The sequence below is a fragment of the Hippocampus bargibanti genome, unplaced genomic scaffold (assembly GCF_051943395.1).
Source record: "Hippocampus bargibanti isolate YZ-2025 unplaced genomic scaffold, ASM5194339v1 Contig00155, whole genome shotgun sequence".
NCBI classification, from domain to species: Eukaryota; Metazoa; Chordata; class Actinopteri; order Syngnathiformes; family Syngnathidae; genus Hippocampus; species Hippocampus bargibanti.
The window spans coordinates 28,179-48,237 of NW_028296965.1; the positions used below are offsets into that span (position 1 = coordinate 28,179).

Genomic DNA, 20,059 nt, shown 5'->3' on the forward strand with positions numbered 1-20,059 from the left:
AATAGTGAAAATGAATATTCTTTCAAGGTTGCTATATCTACCAGTTGCTACCAATACCCATACCACAAAAACAATTTGTGGAATGGGACAAACTGATCACAAGATTTATCTGGGGAGGTAAGCGAACAAGGATTAGACTGACGACACGACAGTTACCAAAGGAAAAGGGTGGTAGTCCATTTTCCACTGGCACCCTGAAGGTCAACAGTACCATTGTTAACCCGGGCCTCGACCGATCCGGTATGGGATTCATAGGTTTGATTCGCATATTTGTTTTGGCAATTATTTTTTTTTACGTCGGATGCCCTTCCTGACAAAACCCTCTGTATTTATCCGGGCTTGGGACCGGCACAATAAGACACTGGCTTGTGCCCCCTTGTGGCTACGTTGTTTTTGTTAGATTCTGAATAAATTCAATATTTGTTATGATACAATGAAAAACATTGATGTTGTTGAATATACTCAGTTCACATGTAAAGGTACTCAAACGAGAAAAGATAAGAAAACATTTATTTGACTCACAATGGAAACTTTCTTAAACTACAGCAAGAAAAATTATGAAAGAAGTAGAAAACCAAAACGTATAGTTTCGTCGAGGTAGTGGAAATACTCAAGGATAAGTTTAAAGTGCAAAATCTTGCCTCTTTGCAGGTACCTTGTACTTGAGCATGTGTCTGGTGGAGAGCTCTTTGACTACCTTGTGAAGAAAGTCCGACTCACGCCTCAAGAAGCGCGGAAATTCTTCCGACAGATCATTTCAGCTTTGGACTTCTGCCACAGCCACTCCATATGGTGTGTCACCTTTCATATCTAACCCAGGGATGGGCAACTTAAATGCTCCAGGGGGCCATAGTTTTTCATCAGTACAACAGGGGCCGACATAAGACCACACCCCCCCTAACCAGATGATTGACAAAAATGCTGGTAGGATGATAAAGAAAATATGTCCTTATGTGCTTTGAATATATTTCATTTTTGATCATGCATTACAGCTTCCTAGATGCTTTTTGTGATTTATCATTTGTTTAGAAATGGGATACGCTGGACATATATTTTCTCATCAAATATATTGTTGTTTATAAAATTATTATTGGGATATTCTTTGCAATTTTCATAAAATCTGTCTCAAATTGGCAAGAATAGAAAGATGTGGGTCACGGGGACACAGCAATTGATTAACATTGCCTTACACAGAATGTCAATCATAAATTCATTACAGTTCCTAAATGTTTTCAATCTGCATTATTGAAGTTACCAAACTGCTCTGCGAACAAGGGTAAACATGACAGCTATATCAAGAGCAATTTTAATGGGTTTGACTTTTGTAACCCTTTTTTGTCTTTTGTATCCTCTCATCCAGCCACCGAGACTTAAAGCCAGAGAATTTGTTATTAGATGAGAAGAACAATATTCGGATAGCAGACTTTGGCATGGCGTCTCTGCAGGTCGGGGAGAGTCTGCTGGAGACAAGCTGTGGGTGAGTGTTTAAAATACCTAAAGAAAGGCACATCCTTTTTTTTAATATTTCCAAGGTTCTGATCAAGTTTGAATTACATTTTTATTTACGGTTAGATGCTAAACAAAGTGCATTGCACATACCATACTGTTGAGTATAAAGGGATAAAGATAATATTTATAAAGGTAAGATGCTGGCAAGGACAGTCTTCATGTTTACCTTCAAAACAAACATCTTTTTCATGATTTTTTTTTTTGTTGAACTATTGACTTCGTTGAAAATTTCCATCTGTTTTCTGAATCCGCTTTATCCTTAAAAGCTATTATTGGAAGAGTCCACAATCCTTTAAATATCCTTTAAATATACAAATAATTAAATGAGAGTGGGTACTGGACTTGTTTGCATATCTGCCTCACACTGCAGAGGTGCAGGCTTCAGTTCCGGTTACCCAGCCTGCCTGAGTTCTTTACAGGTCTTCTGGTTTACGCTCATATTTAAAAAAAAAACATGCTTAACAGGTTAATAATAATAATAATAATAATAATAATAATAATAATAATAATAATAATAATAATAATAATAATAATAATAATAATAATAATAATAATCTCATCTCATTTTCCGTACCGCTTATTCCTCATTAGGGTCGCGGGGGTTGCTTGAGCCTATCTCAGCTGTCTTCGGGCACGAGGCGGGGGACACCCTGAATTGGTTGCCAGCCAATCGCAGGGCACACAAAGACATACAACAGTCACTCTCACACTCACACCTAGGGACAATTTGGAGTGGTCAATCTGCCTGCCATGCATGTTTTTAGAGTGTGGGAGGAAACCGGAGGACCCGGAGAAAACCCACGCGGGTCCGGGGAGAACATGCAAACTCCACACAGGGAGGCTGGACCGGGACGCGAACCGGCGTCCTCTGCACTGTGAAGCCAGTGTGCTAACCACTCGACTACCGGGCCGCCAATAATAATAATAATAATAATAATAATAATAATAATAATAATAATAATAATAATAATAATAATAATAATAATAATAATAATAATAATAATAATAATAATTCTACATTTCATTTCAAGCGCCTTTCAAAACTCTCAAGGTCACTTTACAGTCACTGGATAAGTTTTTCTCTGGGTGAGCAGCGGCAGTTCACTCAAAGCTAACTCATAGATATCGAATAGTTAGCTAACAATATCGTTAAAAGATAGTGAGCTAGATAGCCAGCGAGCTAGATATCTAATAGACAGCCAGCTAGGTAGATAGCTATTAGATAGATTAGAAAATTGCCAGGATGAGCGCAAATAAACAAGTGAGCTGTCTTCCACCATCACAAAAAATGAAAAGCCACCAAAATGGTCAATCACAAAGATGGTGGACTTCTCGACATCATCGTGTTTCACTTTTTTTTTGGGGTCAACTCAAACAGCTCTGCTTCCACTTTTCCATCAAGCTGTCAAGTCCAAATTTGGAAGAAGACGATGTGGAAGAGAACGGCAAGCTTCACACTGGAACATTCTAAATTGTTGCGAGCTTGTGATTGTGAGCAGAAATGTTTGTTTGTATATGGAGGCCCTACAAATGGCTGGCAAATGCCGAAAGGCAGCTCATATTGGCTCCAGAATACCTGTGACCCTCGTGAGGATAAACAGATTTGAAAAGGAATGGATCTTCTTCTTCTTTTCCTTTCGGTTTTTCCCTTCAAGGGGTCGCCACAGCGAATCAGTAACCTCCATCTACAGAGGTATGATACACATGTTTGTTTTGGCCAAGCTTTTACGTCGGATGCCCTACCTGACACAACCCTCTGTATTTATCCGGGCTTGGGACCGGCACAAGAAGACTTATGTCCCTTTGTGGCTACAGAACAAGCAACTAGCTCAGTAAAAGGCTCCCAAACACAAAATGGTCATCAGCACAACAACAATCAAAAAAAGCAAAACTATACTCACCATTTGATAACAATGCTCTGATTATTATTATTATTATTATTATTATTATTATTATTATTATTATTATTATTATTATTATTGAGGTCAACAATTTATGTGCAAAGACATTTTTAGCCCTCATCGCCAATTGGCCCTGATTTTTTTCAATGGTCATCATGCCGACTAGCGTTTGAAATCCATTCGCATCCATGATATATGTTTAAAACGTGATGCACAAAGATGGACGGAAGCATCCAGACATTTTTGACGCTGTTAGGTGTACTTGTTGTGCTCTCCACTATGGTAAGGGATACAGTATTGTGGGATTCAGAAAAAAAACCACAAGACAAGCGGTGATGTACGTCTTGACTAAACCGTGGTTTACTTCGAATGCCCATGGGCAATACAAACGTTATGCGCACAACTTCCTGTCCAACAATGTAAATCGGTCCGACACGAAACACTAAACGAAGCAGGCGTTCCTTGTTTAAATAAACATTTTAGATGTTTACCATTTGCGATCTGCTTTACCTGTCACCAAAATATTAAATAAGGTACTTTTTAACCTGTCACATACTTTCCGAGATGAAGTGAATCCATGTCAGTGATGTACTTTGAAATTGTGTGTGATCAATCGCTAAGAATCATGAAACACTGGACGTGATGTTATTCTGTCCATTTGTGCCAATGGATGGTCCTCACATGAGATTAGCCTTGATGTTGAGAGTGGTGTGGGAGCTGTGCCTCAGGAATGGGAGGTTGTGAATTTGGGACATCGTAGATGACACACATCGTCTGTAGTGTGCCATCGTCAGTAGTGAGAGAGATATAGAGAGAGATGTAAAGATAGATAGAGAGAGAAAGAAAGATAGAGAGAGAGATAGAGAGAGATAGAGAGAGAGATCTAGAGATAGAGATCTAGGGATAGAGATCTAGAGATAGAGATAGAGGTTGAGGTAGAGATAGAGAGAGGTAGAGAGATAGAGAGGGTAGAGGTAGAGGTAGAGATAGAGGTAGAGAGATAGAGAGATCGAGAGGTAGGTAGAGAGGTAGGTAGAGATAGAGAGAGATAGAGATAGAGATAGAGATAGAGATAGAGATAGAGATAGAGATAGAGATAGAGAGAGATAGAAATAGATATAGAGATAAATAGAGATAGAGAGATAGAGAGAGATAGAGATTTAGACGTAAAGGTAGAGATAGAGAGAGGTCGAGAGATAGAGAGGGTAGAGGTAGAGATAGAGATAGAGAGAGATAGGGAGATATATTTAGAGATAGAGAAAGAGAGAGATAAAGAGAGAGAGAGATAGAGATAAAGAGAGATAGAGAGAGAGATAGATAGATAGAGATAGATAGAGGGATAGATAGAGAGAGAGAAAGAGAGAGAGAGAGCTAGAGAGATAGAGATAGAGAGATATAGATATATAGAGAGAGATAGAAATAGAGAGAGAGAGAGCGAGAGAGAGATAGAGAGATAGAGATATAGAGAGATAGAGATAGTAAAGATAGAGAGAGATAGAGGAGAGATAGGGGAGAGAGAGAGAGAGAGAGAGAGAGAGAGAGAGAGAGAGAGAGAGAGAGAGAGAGAGAGAGAGAGAGAGAGAGATAGAAAGAGATAGAGAGAAGAGAATCATGAACCAATGGACGTGATGTTGGAGCTGTGCCTCAGGGATGGGAGGTTTTGAATTTGGGACACATCGTCAGTAGTGTGCCAAAGAATCATTGGGTGTTTCGGCCTTTTAATCACTAGACACCCTCATTGATGGTGGCCAGCGACAGGTTGATCACGCCTACGCTTGTGTCCCATGCCCAATCAGATGTTCAGAAGCTGGTAGAGGGGGGGGGTCTTAGGTTGCTGTAAGCCCAACAAGGGTCCTTCCTCTTCATCCAGAGCCAGTGGCTGCTTCTTTCTGCCGCTTCAGAGAGTGACCTAACTGTGTGCCGCAGAGCCTGTCCATGGATACCCAGGTCTTTTAGCAGCCTGATGGTGGAGGAAGCCACAAACCCTCTGCATCCAACTTCAATTGGATATACCTTGGTTTTCCATCCCCGCTGTTGCGCATCCACTGCGAGTTCTGTGTAGCGCAGCTTCTTGCGCTCATCGGCCTCTTCAACAGAGTTTTCCCACGGGACTGTGAGTTCTGCGATGTAGACAGCCTTGAGTACGAGGACCAGAGCACCAAGTCTGGTCTGAGGGTGGTGGCTGCAATCTCCGCTGGGAAAACCAATTGCTGGCCAATGTCAACCCGCATCTCCCAATCGCGAGCCCCGGATAGCTGTCCAACATCTGGTTTGTCAGTAGGATGGTTGGGCTTTTCCTGTCCCTCTCGGATGAAGGGCAATGGTGCTGTGCTGGACATGGTGGCTCGCATTGGCAAGGAGTTGATGGTATTCCTCTTGCTCTCAAGGACAACTGCCAAACTTTTTAGGACCTGGTTGTGCCTCCAGGTGTAGCGGCCTTGTGTGAGGCTGGTCTTACAACCGGTCAGGATGTGTTTGAGAGTTCCTGGCGTTCGACAGAGGTCACAGGTTGGATCTTCGCCATACCATTGGTGGAGTTTTTTTGGAGATGGGAGCACGTCATTGATAGCTCTGATGATGAAGCTGATGTTGCTTGCCTCCATTTCCCAGAGATCCTTCCAGCTGAGCCTTCTCTTCTCCAGGCCTTCCCACCTCATCCATTGTCCCTGCTTGGCAAGAGAGACAGCCCGTGCAGTTCTTTCAGCTTCCTCTTGGCGGCGCAACTCTGCTATCACCATTTTCCTTCTTTCCGATATTGAAGCCTTACGCCAAGGTTTGTTTGTAAGGCCAAACCCCCCTCTTCCGAGCTGAACGTGTCCCACAATGTCGCTGTGCCTTAGGGCTGCTGTGGCCTGCTGCACTGCAATGGATGGCGTCCATTTCCGTCCCGTTGATAGGGGGGGTGCAGCTTGACTGATGTTCCGGTCTCTGGAGTCTGTGAGAGTCATCTGAAGTCTCACTTTAGCGCACTTGTACTCTTCGGTGAGGCTTGTGATTGGAATCTCAAGGACCCCTTTGCCATAAAGGCCGATGTTAGACAGACAGTGTGGAACACCAAGCCAGCGTTTCACATATCTAGTGATGGTTCGCTCCATCTTCTCCACAGTTGAGAGTGGGGCCTCATAGACTGTGAGTGGCCACATTACCCGAGGGAGAAGTCCAAACTGCAGACACCAGAGCTTGAGCTTTCCTGTCAGCTCAGTCTTGTTGATGTTTTCCAGACTATTGGTGATGTCCTGCTTGAGTTGCTGCACTTGATCTTTGTCTCTGAGGCTTGCATTGTACCACCTGCCCAGGCTTTTGACCGGTTCCTCAGACACCGTTGGTATTGGGTCATCACCAATGCAGAACTTCACATTTTTTAGCTGTCCCTTGACGATTGAGATGCTGCGTGACTTGCTCGGCTTGATTTTCATCCGGGCCCATTTAATGTTTTCCTGCAGTTTTCCAAGTAGCCGCCTGGTGCAAGCTGCGGTAGTGGTCAAGGTGGTCATGTCATCCATGTATACCCGGATAGGTGGGAGGTGGATCCCATTCCTTGTTCGCTCACCTCCCACCACCCACCTTGAGGCCCTGATGATGACCTCCATGGCCATTGTGAAGGCCAGGGGTGAAATTGTACAACCTGCCATGATGCCGACTTCTACACGCTGCCATGATGTTGTGAAGTCAGGTGTTGTGAAGCAGAGTTGCAGGTCTTCAAAGTAGGATTTTACTTTCTTTTGGCTGCATTTGTGTGTACTTATATACACCGATAGAAATGATTCAAAAGTCCTGCATTAATTCAGATCGACGGTATTCAATAGCGATGTGTGATGATAATATTGGACATGTGTATTTCTTTTGCTTTGATGTCTGCTTTTGGTTCTGACCGGTTGAGGTTTTATCGCCGCTGTTTCCTGTTGGAAAACACTTCAATCAATGATCCAGTATGGATAACAAAATTAATATTGAAATAAATAAATGGTTGAAATAATTGAATGTACAAATAAATATACCAATAAAATGTCATATAAATGTTGAAATTAAAAAAAGACGATCTCAATAAATATAGAAAGAATAAACTGAATACTAAATATTAAAGTACAGTGATACCTCAGTTTATGAACCAATTGGCTTACGAACTTTTTGGTTTACGAACGTTAAATTTATGAAAATTTAACCTTGGCATACAATTTTTTTGTCCGGGATACACACGGAGCGCCAAAATGAGTGATGTGTCGTCCGTGAACGAGCCCGTTCTCCTAAATGTATGAAAATTTAACCTTGGCATACATTTTTTTTTTTCGGGATACACACGGAGCGCCACAATGAGTGATGTGTCGTCCGCGAACGAGCCCGTTCTCCTAACAAGAAAATGGCAGCCAACTGTTTTTGTCCTTTATTACCCACCCCCAGTCTTCAGTTAAAGCCATGTGATTGGTCAAGAACGCAGCAGTGAGGGGGTGGAGGTTACAGACAGAGAGAGACAGGGGGAGAGTGAGGCAGTTAAACATTAAAGAGACAGGCAGACGACAAAGAGAGAATGAGAAAATGGATAGAAAACAGTGAAATTTGGACTTGTTTCAACTTTGATAGTTCAAAGGCAGAGTGCAGACTGCAAGGTTAAAATATTCCATCAAGCCATGAACGACCACCACAAAGGTAAATAAAATGACTTTATATAAAGCACAGTTTATTTCTTCAATTATATTTATTTCTTCAATTATAATACCATATCACATTTATTATACATAAAATAAGCTATGTATTGTGTAATTTTAAGGCTTAGAAAATTAGGAAGTAGAAAATTATGTTTTATGGCAACTGGGAACGGATTATTCTCATTTTAATGGTTTCCTATGGGAAATTAATTTTTGAGAAGACTTTTCGCCTTATACACTCTGTCTGGGAACAAATTAAGTTTGTACGCCTAGGTACATTCATTTATTTTTATGATGTTGTTTTTTTGTCCTAATCAACTTCTGCAATGTTGGTGATCTCGTTCCTACCTATTTCGTGATGATACAAAGCCCCATGATGTAAGGACCACTACTCAAGTCCTGGAAGATACAAACTGTTCATATGAACTAACATGATATTGTTGACTGGCTGAGTGTAAAAATAAACATTACATTTCTTTGCCATGGGAAACATCTTGGTTGATTTGACTGTTTGTTTCATTCGACGTGATAAACAAGCTACCAACCAGTCGAATTGGTCGCATTTTTCTTGAACTTTCCTTTGTGTTTCTAAAGACGAAGGTAATTGTGTCGCTGCCGTCATGGCGCATGAATGATGATTGATGAGCCTCTCCTCGAAGAAGCTCTGTAAGACAAAGTCGTGATATAAACTCCTCTGGGTTTCAGTGATGAGCTTGTAGAATTTGTATCATTTGCATATGCTTCATTTTTCCAAGCTTGAGGCTTTCAATCACTTTTATCAAGGTTTATATTTACTCTTGAAATACAATCCATAGCAGTCGCCATTATATATTTTTTTAGTTAGCTTGCCGCTATACTCTTTTGGCAAATTCCAGACTTGATTTCGAATTACGATTGCTACTTCTTTGAATTGGATGGTTTGTAATTGAGATTTAGTTGATGGACTCTTCTGACAACAGAGGCTTTGCACAAGTAAAACGGCTCCTGATTTTTTTCCCTTGTATGACAATAAGGAAATTGTCAAATGCTATTCATCAAGATGTTGCTCCGAGCAGGAAGACTGAAAACATGAACAGGTGAAAGGAGATTGCATTTTTATTAATTTTGCAAATAAGGGAAAGAGTGTGCATTCACACGACGCAGTGTTTGTGTAGCACATAAATTTGACGATATATATATATATATATATATATATATATATATATATATATATATATATATATATATATATATATATATATATATATATATATATATATATATATATATATATATATATATATATATATATATATATATATATATATATCAGAATCAGAATCAGAATCAGAATCATCTTTATTGCCAAGTATGTAGGACACACAAGGAATTTGTTTCCGGTAGAACACGCTGCACTAGTATCGTTGTCAAAAAAACTGCGAAATGGCACTATACAGTTCCATTTTGGCTACTGTTGAAAGAGTTCAAAGAGTTAATGGCTTGGGGGAAGAAGCTGTTTAAATGTCTGCTGGATTTGGTGCGCATGGATCGGTAGCGCCTGCCTGAGGGGAGTAGCTGGAAAAGGTGGTGGGCAGGGTGCGGAGGGTCCAGTAGGATTTTCCGCGCCCTAGTTTGGATTCTTGCAGTGTGCAAGTCCTCGAGAGTGGGTAGGGCGGTGCCAATGATTTTTTCCGCCGTCCTAACTGTCCGTTGAAGTCGGATTTTGTCCATTTTTGTGGCGGCCCCGAACCAAACGGTGATGGAAGAACACAGGATGGATTCAATGACAGCCGTGTAGAAATGTTGCAGCACCTCCTGTGGCAGGCCATGCTTCTTTAGCAGCCTCAGGAAGTACATTCTCTGTTGGGCCTTTTTCAGGATAGAGTTGGTGTTGACCTCCCACTTCATGTCCTGGGAGACTGTGATTCCCAGGAACTTGAAGGTCTCAACGGTTGACACCAGGCAGTTGGATAGTGTGAGGGGTAGCTGTGGTGATGGATGTTTCCTGAAGTCCACCATCATCTCAACTGTCTTGAGCGTGTTCAGCTCCAGGTTGTGACGGCTGCACCAGAGCTCCAGCTGCTCCACTTGTTGTCGGTACGCAGACTCGTCGCCGTATTTGATGAGACCGATGACCGTGGTGTCGTCTGCGAACTTTATGAATTTGACAGCTGGGTGCGTTGAGGTGCAGTCGTTCGTGTAGAGAGAGAAGAGCAATGGAGAGAGGACGCATCCCTGCGGGGCTCCAGTGCTCGTGGTTCGTGTTGTGGATGATATATTTCCCAGTCTGACCTGTTGTGTCCGTCCTGTCAGGAAGCTGAGGGTCCACTGGCAGATCGTGCGGGACACACCAAGCTGGAGAAGTTTGGGGATGAGGAGTTCTGGGATGATGGTATTGAACGCAGAGCTGTAGTCCACAAACAGGATCCTTGCGTAGGTTCCTGTGTTGTCAAGGTGGTCGAGGATGTGGTGCAGTCCGATGTTGACTGCATCCTCCACAGACCTGTTTGCCCGGTAGGCAAACTGAAGAGGATCTAGCAGAGGTCCGGTGATGTTCTTTAGGTGGTTCAGCATGAGGCGTTCAAAGGACTTCATGACCACAGACGTCAGAGCGACAGGTCTATAGTCGTTCAATCCCGAGGGTGCTGGTTTCTTTGGAACTGGGACGATAGTAGACAGTTTGAAGCAGGATGGGACTTCACACTGCTCCAGGGATCTGTTGAAGATTTGTGTGAAGACCGGAGCCAGCTGGTCAGCGCAGACTCTCAGGCTGGAGGGGGACACTCTGTCAGGTCCTGCAGCTTTCTTGATCTTTTGCTGCTTGAAGAGCCGTCTAACGTCCAGTTCGTGGATCTGTAGGGCAGAGGGCGGAGAGACGGTAGTTTCTGGTAATGGTGGGCAGACCAGGGAAACGGTGGTGTCCTTTTCAAATCGGCTAAAGTATGTATTTAACTCATCAGCCATACCATTGTTGTACACTGCTTGGGGGGAAGGTAAACGATAATTTGTTATTGCTTTCAGGCCATTCCACACCGATGCAGAGTCGTTAGCGGAGAACTGTTTGTTAAGCCTCTCCGCATAACTTTTCTTTGCGATGTTAATTTCCTTCGTCAGCCTGTTTCGGGCGAGTTTGTAAACTGCTCGATCGCCGCTTTTAAATGCGGATTCTTTCTCTTTCCTAAGCTGCCTGAGTTTGGGAGTGAACCATGGCTTGTTGTTGTTGAATGAGCGGAAGGACTTTGTTGGTACACACATGTCCTCACAGAAACTGATGTATGATGTTACAGTGTCTGTGTATTCATCCAATGTGCCCGTTGAAGTTTCAAAGACGCTCCAATCAGTGCAGTCTAAGCATTCTTATAGCGATAACTTTGCTTCATCTGTCCATGTTTTAACTGTCTTGACTACCGGTTTTACACATTTGAGTTTCTGTTTGTATGTGGGAATTAAGTGGATTAAATAGTGGTCAGAAAGACCCAATGCTGCATGCGCAACAGACCGGTATGCGCCTTTGAGTGCTGTGTAACAATGATCTAGAATGTTTTCTCCTCTGGTGAAACAGTCAATATGCTGCAATATATAAAAAAAAATAAAAATCCTCGTCTCACCCACCATGGGTGGTGTCTGTCCCCATTTCAGCTCAGGTCCTCTACCAGAGGCCAGGAAAATTGAGGGTTCTGCGCAGTATCCGTGCTGTTCCCAGCACTGCGCTTTTCTGGACCGAGATATTCGATGTTGTTCCCGGGATCTGTTGCAACCACTCGTCGAGTTTGGGGGTCACTGCCCCGAGTGCTCCGACCACCACAGGCACGACTGTCACCTTTACCTTCCAGGCTCTCTCCAGCTCCTCTCTGAGCCCTTGGTATTTCTCGATTTTCTCATGTTCCTTCTTTGTGATGTTCCCATCACTCGGGACCGCTACATCCACGACAACGGCTTTCCTTTCCCCTTTATCTATGACCACGATATCTGGTTGGTTGGCCATTACCATCTTGTCAGTCTGTATCTGGAAGTCCCACAGGATTTTTGCTCGGTCATTCTCCACCACCTTGGGAGGTGTTTCCCATTTTGACCTTGGGGTTTCCAGTCCATACTCCGCACAGATGTTTCGGTAGACTATGCCAGCCACCTGGTTATGGCGCTCCATGTAGGCTTTCCCTGCCAGCATCTTACACCCTGCAGTTACGTGTTGGATTGTCTCAGGTGCCTCTTTGCACAACCTACACCTTGGGTCTTGTCTGGTGTGGTATATCCTTGCCTCTATGGCTCTGGTGTTCAGGGCCTGTTCTTGGGCAGCCAGGATGAGTGCCTCTGTGCTGTCCTTTAGGCCAGCCCTCTCTAGCCACTGATAGGACTTCTTGAGATCAGCCACTTCTGCTATGGTTCGGTGGTACATCCCGTGTAGGGGCTTTTCCTCCCATGATTGTCCCTCTTCCAGCACCTCATCCTCTGTTCCACATTGACTGAGACATTCTCTGAGTACATCATCCGTTGGAGCCTTCTCTTTGATGTATTCATGGAGCTTGGATGTTTCATCCTGGACAGTGGCTCTCACACTCACTAGTCCCCGGCCTCCTTCCTTACGGCTTGTGTACAGTCTCAGGGTGCTGGACTTGGGATGGAACCCTCCGTGCATGGTGAGGAGTTTTCGGGTCTTAACATCTGTGGTCTGAATCTCTTCCTTTGGCCACCTTATTATTCCTGCAGGGTATCTGATCACTGGCAGGGCATAGCTGTTTATTGCCCGGGTCTTGTTCTTGCCATTGAGCTGGCTTCTGAGGACTTGCCTCACCCGCTGGAGGTATTTGGTCGTAGCCGCTTTCCTTGTTGCTAATTCGAGGTTGCCATTGGCCTGTGGTATACCGAGGTACTTGTAGCTGTTTTCAATGTCTGCTATTGTTCCTTCAGGGAGTGAGACCCCTTCAGTGTGAACTACCTTGCCCCTCTTAGTCACCATCCGACTACATTTCTCCAGCCCGAATGACATTCCGATATCACTGCTGTAGATCCTGGTTGTGTGGATCAGGGAGTCTATGTCCCTTTCGCTCTTAGCATACAGCTTGATGTCATCCATGTAGAGGAGGTGACTGATCGTAGCTCCATTTCTGAGGCGGTATCCATAGCCTGTCTTGGGGATTATCTGGCTGAGGGGGTTCAGTCCTATGCAGAACAGCAGTGGGGAGAGTGCATCACCTTGGTATATGCCACATTTGATGGACACTTGCGTTAGTGGCTTGCCATTGGCTTCAAGTGTGGTTTTCCACATCCTCATCGAGTTTGCAACGAAGGCTCTCAGGGTCCTGTTGACCTTATACAACTCCAAGCATTCATTGATCCATGTGTGTGGCATCGAGTCATATGCTTTCTTGTAATCAATCCAGGCTGTGCACAGGTTGGTATGTCGGGACCTGCAGTCTTGAGCGACTGTTCTGTCAACCAGCAGCTGATGTTTGGCACCTCTAGGATCTCTACTAATGCCTTTCTGTGCTTTGCTCATGTATTGATCCATGTGTCCACTTATCTTAGCCCCAATGATGCCTGACATGAGCTTCCATGTTGTGGAGAGACAGGTTATTGGCCGATAGTTGGAAGGAACTGCACCCTTTGAGGAATCCTTCATGATCAGGATTGTTCGCCCTTCGGTTAGCCATCCTGGGTGAGTCCCATCCATCAGCAGCTGGTTCATTTGTGCTGCTAGGCGCTCGTGGAGAGCTGTGAGTTTCTTTAGCCAGTAGGTGTGGACCATATCCGGGCCTGGTGCCGTCCAGTTTTTCATACCTGAGACTCTTCCTTGTATATCTGCCGCTGTGATGGTAACTGGGTTCTGTTCAGGGAGGTTGCTGTGCTCCTCTTTCAGAGTCACCAGCCATTGTGCACTGCTGTTATGTACGACCTCCTTCTCCCATATGCCTTTCCAGTATCTTTCAGTTTCCAGCCTTGGAGGGTCTGCTCTGCTGTTAGAACCCTGCCACTGAGCGTACACTTTCGCAGGTTGTGTTGCGAACAGCCTGTTTATTCTTCTGGCCTCATTCTCTTTCGTGTACCTCTTTAGGCGACTGGCCAAGGCCTGGAGCCTTTGTTTGGCAGTTTCGAATGCTTCAGGTATGGTTATCTGCATATACCTCTTGGGTATTGGCCTTTTATTCACACCTCTCTGGGTCTCCGTCAATTGACTCACATCTTTCCGAGCCGCCTTGATCTTGGCCTCCAACCGTCTTTTCCATGGTGGGTAATGAATCTCGTGGCTCTCATGGTTGCTCTTGTAGCCAAGCATGTCTAGGATCACTGATGCTGAGGTGTATATCAGCTCATTGGTTTCCGTGATCGTTCCGGTCGGGATCGTTCTCAGTGCTTCATTCACAGTTTCCATGAGACTTTCAGGTGGTACTTCACATAGCCGTTGTAATCGGTGCCTTCGTTGCCCAGTTTTCATTCTTGCCATGATCTTATCTCTCAGGTCATTTGCTGCCTCGCTCAGCATTTCATTTATTGGGGCTGGCTTCCCAATCTCATTATTCATTGGGGCTTGCCTCCCAATCTCTGGTTGAACCTCTTCCTGTGATGTGGCAGCCTGGGGCCCTTCACCTCGGAATTTGTGTTGTACCTCATCAATCTCAAGTTGTGATAGCAATTGCCGTTTGTGGATATTGGAACACTGAGCTACTAGTTGTTTCGTGGTCAACCGTGACTGTGGGTTTCGAAGTAACCATTCAGCCCCCATTCTCCGCATGTAACCCCTCTGACTAGGGTTGCTTGAGTAGTAGCATTCCAACAGAGCCATGTTATCGCATCTCGTCCATCCCCGCTTTGTTCCAGTAGCCCATTTTTCATCAGGGTGCTCTGGTTCCCCAGCACCTGACGCAGACCTTGTTTGGCCGGGCGACGTCTGAGCCGGCATGTCATTCCATTTATTGTCTCTCATCATTGTATGAGGTAGGCATTAGCGTGAATATATATATGTATATATATATATACTCTCAAGGTCACTTTACAGTCACAGGATAAGTTTTTCTGTGGTGTAATAATAATAATAATAATAATAATAATAATAATAATAATAATAATAATAATAATAATAATAATAATAATAATCTACAAGCGCCCCATAAAACCCGCAAGGACACAGCTAATAGATATCCCGATAGCTAATAGCTAGCTAGCAAGATAGCAAATAGGTAGCTAGGCAGGTGATTTACTGAGGCTCCCCCCAACCCTAGAGCCGGGACCCACCAGAGCAGATAAAAGGGAAACCCGCTGCCTGCATTTATCTCATTCACTGTCATTCGCCAATGTGCATTTCACATTCTCAAATACAGTGACTGGAAGATAAAGCATCTTAAAGTACTGTAGTTCTGTTTGTGATGTAATGTAAGGAAAGAGATGCCGATTTCACAGTAAGATCAGAGCATTGTCATCAAATGGTGAGTATAGTTTTTGCTTTTTTGAATGTTGCTGTGCTGATTACCATTTTGTGTTTGGGAGCCTTTTACTGAACGATTTGCTTGTTCTGTAGCCACAAAGGGACATATGTCTTCTTGTGCCGGTCCCAGGCCCGGATAAATACAAAGGGTTGTGTCAGGAAGGGCATTCGACATACAAGCTTGGCCAAAACAAACCTCTAAAGATGGAGGACACTGATTTGCGGTGGCGACCCCCTTGAAGGGAAAAGCCGAAAGGAAAAGAAGAAGACACGAATTTATTCAGGAATTGAAAATATGACATAGAGTGCCATTCCCAAATCTGTCATGGTTTTGTTTTTCTTGTTTGGGTGCCGATAAAACGCTGACCATAGCCTCTGGCAATGGCCTCTGGCAATGTTTTTTTCCCTTCCACAAGGGGGGAAGCATTTCCCTTTTTTCCACGTTAGTGCTTTGTTCCAGTTTCAGCTGTTGTTAAAGCTCTATATAAACCAATACTGTATGTACAAGTATGTATTGCATTTCAAGCTCATATAACTCCAGACCCATATAATTTAGGAATTAACTCTTTTTTTTCTGATGAGAGTCTAAGAATAAAGTCTAAGATTTATTACGCTGCATTGAATGTTTATGTAGTCCCAAAACTCAATATTATTTGCGTCCTGGAATTCGAGTGACAATGGCAAAAACCCTGGCACTGTAGTGGACACATTTTTGCACGTCTGGCAGTGAACGAGTTATTGTATCTTGAGTTGAGACTGACAGTGTCTCAATAAAAGTCTTTGCACAAATGTCAAAATAATGACTCAATGATGACTCAATAATGACTCAATGAATGCAGACGATGGCGTCAAAGTTCCATTGGAAAGGGGCTGATTTGTCTGCTGGGAATTTGTGTCAGGGAAAATCAAATAGTTGTCTTGGTGCAACACACAACAATTCACCATCTCGTTATTTATTTGTTTTCCTTCTAATTTCGCCATCAACACGGATCAAACAAACAATGTAACGCAAAATGCATTGTCTCTTTCTCGGTCAAGGGCGTTCCCTCCATGACGTGACGTCAGGAATCGTCACCAACTCAAAAACAAGACTTCCTGAATATTCAGCGCAAGTCTTAAAATGTAAAATATAGCTATATGCGTTGGAATCTTTGTAAAATACGTTCAGTAGAAGTCATTTGAAGCGATTTTACAAATTAAGGACACAACTTGTCCGCAGGCGTCGGTTTTCCTTTAATTTTTTTACAATTTTACCTTGGCTATGTACTATTTTTCAGGATACACACGGAGCGCCACGATGAGTGATGTGTCGTTCGCGAACGAGCCCGTTCTCCAAAAAGAAAATGGCTGAGGACTTTTTTTGTCCTCTATTCCCCGCCCCCAGTCTTCGGTTAAATATTTAATTATAAGACCATAGCACATTTCTCATACATAAAATGAGGTATATTTTGTGTAATTTTAAGGCTTAGAAAGTTTTAAAGTAGAACATTGTGTTTTATGGGGACCTGGGAAAGGATTATTCTCATTTTAATGGTTTCCTATGGGAAATTCATTTGTGGGATACACACTTTTTGCCTGACACACTCTGTCTGGGAACCAATTAAGTTCGTAACCCAAGGTATCACTGGAGTATATTGTATTTATTTTTATGTAAGGAACATTCAATATCTTTGTCTTGCAATGTAACTCAAACCAGCAGTCATATTTTATTATGTTATTGATTATCATGAAGTAATATCATATTTAGTTTTTTTTTTTTTTTTTTTTTTATCTGGCTCCCAATGTTACACAAGTAACATCCGAGTTACGACCGGGTTCCGTTCCGACAAAACCGTCGTAAGTCAAACAGCCGTAAATCGAAAAGCATTCAAAATGGCTGACGCGAGGATCACATGATCATAACAAATGACGACACGCTGGCATCTCCTATCCAACAGGATAGTATACGATGTCAATCTGTTGTTTTTTTTCTATTTGTTCGTTTTCTATTGAATACTATTATATACCAAAATGTTGACAGTTTATTTATAAATATGTCATGCTGGAGAAAAGTGTCGTATGCATTTGTTACGAAACAGTTATTTTGTATCGGCATTTTGTGCAATGCTGCTCCGTCAAATAAACATCCTACTTGCTCGATATTGTCACGTTCGGATTGACAGCTGGGGCGGGGCCATGCCTCCCCGCTTCCTTCAGGACAGCGGTTACGAAAACTGGACGCTGTCAACTTGTATTTGTACTTTGTATTACCCTGGACTTTGTCTTCTGTGCTCGGTCCGAGATCACCCCTCACATCCCGTAATCCTTTTGGGATTATTCAATTTCTGCACCACCGTGTGCGAATTGCTTCTCATTCCCATTGCCCCCCCACTCGTCGTTTTTGGTATTCTTTATTTTTTATTATTTCCCTGGTCCTCTTTTTGGGACTAGTGCTTTGTGTTGTAGCAGAATAAATCATCGTGCACAGACCTATGTCTCTGTCGCGTTGCTGGCTGTAGCGGTGGCAGCCGTAGAATTTTAAAAAAAGGCTGGCGGTCGTTGTCGTAACTCGTAACTCGTCGTAAATCGGTTGTTACCTGTATAATATCAAGAAAGGGTTTGTTCAACCCCTCTCAGCTAGAAGATCGTGTGATCTTTAGTCATTTCTTCTTCGGTATGTTGGCTGTTGGCAGCGTTGCCTTTGAGTGGGTATGATGTGTGATATCGGGGGCCCCTTTGAGTCCTCTTCAGCATCATTCCCTCTGTGCCTCTTTTACAGATCACCGCATTACGCCTGCCCACAGGTTATCAGTGCTCTCTCCTTTACCTTCTTTCTGTGTGTTGTCTTTTATGCAACAATAGTAGCGCCAACCTCTTGCAGCTACTCTTACGTCACTGTTGCATTCTTTTGGCATTCACTTTATTACATTTTTTTTCTAGCCTCAAAATATTTTCCCTGAGGAAATATACTTAATGCTACTCTTATTTTATTTATATATCAATCATAACATTTTTGGCTCACTTTGTTTTCATGTTTTAAACTGACCACCTTTTTGAAACCGGGAGTTACCCATTTGATACACCCTTCTAAAATAACAAATGTAATTTTCATGATTGTACGTTATTTCTTAAATTATTTGCAATCATATTTTCAAAAAGATTATCTCTACAGTATGACAGGAAAATTGCGATGTTCCATCCCTGTTAAGTTACTTTTACAAGCGGATCACGTGCCACGTCTTTGTAGCCCACCTGATGCCATGAGCACCTTGTTGGTGACACCTCCTTATAATAATAATAATAATAATAATAATAATAATAATAATAATAATAATAATACATTTCATTTATAAGAGCCTTTCAAATCTGTTAAGATCACTTCACAGTCACAGGATAAGTTTTTATGTGGGTGAGCAGCGGCAGCCAATTCACTCAACCCAGAATAACTCAAAAACATAGAATGCTAGCTAGACAGCTAATAGCTAGCGAGACAGATAATAGCTAGCTAGCTAGCTAGATAGCTAATATATTTCCGGACTCAAAAAGCTAGCCAGCTCTATAGCTAATAGATGGCTAGTTAACTCAAAAAGATAGAAAGCTAGCTAGTTAGCTAATAGATAGATAGACAGCTAATATATCGCTAGCTAGCTAGATAGCTAATATGTTTCCTGACTCAAATAGGCAGCCAGCTATATAGCTAATAGATAGCTAGTTAACTCAAAAAGATAGAAAGCTAGCTAGCTAATAGATAGCTAGACAGCGAATATATAGCTAGCCAGCTAGATAGCTAATGTTTCCTGGCTCAAATATAGGTAATAGATAAAGACCAGCAAACACAAAAAAAGCAGGAAGGAGGTTTGCTACGTGTCTTCCTGCCGCCGCCGAGCGCCGTCTTGCCGTAGATAGAGTCCGTCTCCGGGCTCAATCCCCCAGGACCGTGTCGCACTTGGACATGGCGTCTCACTGGTAAACGTCCTCGTCGCCGTCTTCCATAGCGTCCACGCCGAAGGTGCAATTTTGCTGACAACTAAACCTTAATACTACTATACATGTAACTAATGAACCATATAAAATATTAAATCATTTTAAATAAGAACATTAAAAGGTATTTCATGAACCAGGTGTTGACTCTAGAGGGCACTCTTAGAAGAAAATGTTGATAAAAATGTCTTCCGGTTCTCACAGTTCGCAAGGTGGTGATGGTGGTTGTGGATCCCAAAAAAAGCAGGCAGGAGGGAGCAGGATGTTGTATTTGACAACTTGTATTAAAATAAAGTCAGCAGGAACAAAATCTAAAACATCAACGTCACATCCGAACAGAAAAGTACAAAGTATCAATGAAAATCATGAATAAAAAATCTGCCAAGATGAAACATACCTGACAGGGTGCAGCAAAAACATACAATGCAATGACCCGACACAGAATGGTTGTGCCGGGAGTCCTTTTAACTGCCACTGATTGGAACGACCAGCACCCGTTGGTCGTCAACCAGATCGTGACAGTACCCCCCCCCCCCCTCTAAAGGACTGCTTCCAGAAGTCCCAACAGTCTCCCAAATGGCCCAACTCGCCAGGGAATAAGGTGGAGACGGCAACCATTTCCTGTCCAATAAAAAAAAGGCGGTGGG

The 20,059-nt window shown here is 43.0% G+C and overlaps 1 long non-coding RNA gene across 2 annotated transcripts in view; it reads left to right on the forward strand.

Moving 5' to 3' along the window:
• The first annotated feature begins 210 nt into the window (after window positions 1–210).
• Window positions 211–20,059, forward strand: part of LOC148881414 (uncharacterized) — a 28,169-nt gene continuing 8,320 nt past the window's right edge. Inside the window, exons 1-4 of one of the 2 annotated variants that reach the window (XR_016113839.1) lie at window positions 211–240; window positions 652–792; window positions 1,361–1,477; window positions 16,730–17,088. This is a non-coding gene — a long non-coding RNA (uncharacterized LOC148881414). Of the gene's footprint in view, window positions 241–651; window positions 793–1,360; window positions 1,478–16,729; window positions 17,089–20,059 lie in introns of those variants that run through there. The other variant, XR_016113840.1, reaches the window with a different exon arrangement.